Source organism: Myotis brandtii, unplaced genomic scaffold (assembly GCF_000412655.1).
Source record: "Myotis brandtii unplaced genomic scaffold, ASM41265v1 scaffold603, whole genome shotgun sequence".
In the NCBI taxonomy this organism is placed as follows: Eukaryota; Metazoa; Chordata; class Mammalia; order Chiroptera; family Vespertilionidae; genus Myotis; species Myotis brandtii.
Genome location: NW_005370284.1, coordinates 141,163 through 141,912, shown reverse-complemented (window position 1 = coordinate 141,912; position 750 = coordinate 141,163).

Below are 750 nucleotides of genomic sequence, written 5' to 3'. Positions count from 1 at the left end.
CTGCACAGAGCACAGCTCCCCCTGCTCCGCGGGGGCACCGACCGCCTCTCCCCTCCCTCCCCTGCCAGCCCGGGGCTCCACCACCATCGCTGGTTCCCTCCGGCTTCCCTCCTGCCACCGGGTCCCCACACCCCAGGCTGGTGGGGCCGGGACAGCTCAGTCACGTCACCCCATCACCCCACCCCACGAGGGCCCATGAAGCCAGAACTGGTCCTGCCCTCCAGGTGCCTCTGCCCAGCGTGGAACCCGGGCTTCTGTTTGGGGTTCGTCTCATCTTTGTGCTCCCCGCCCCCCGCCCCCCGCCAGGCACAGAAGAGCTGCTTGCTAGCGGCCTCGGGAGCCTGTGCTTCCCACTCGGAGGGTGTCGGGCTCCTCGCTGCCGCGGCCCCAGCTCACTAGGACCCTGGGGGTTAGCACCAGCGGGTGGATGTGGGGACCTGCACCCTCCTCACCTGCAGGAGGAGAGGGGCGCCCGGTCCCCGACCTCACGCGCCGTGAACGGGAGGCCTGACCTCCCTCCTCTCCCACCACCTGCCTTCCCGCTCATCAGCACAAAATACGTTTCCTTTCAAAAATGAGCTCCTCTCACGTCGCTCTGGGAGGCCTGGGTCTCACCTCTCGCCTGTGACCGAGGTCTGTGCCGTGGACAACAAGGGCCACACGTCCCGGCGACGAGGGTTTGCGTGGCCTCCGTCCCCACCCGGGAGGGCGGGCACCACGGGGAGGGCAGCCGGGACCTGCTGCTGTGGC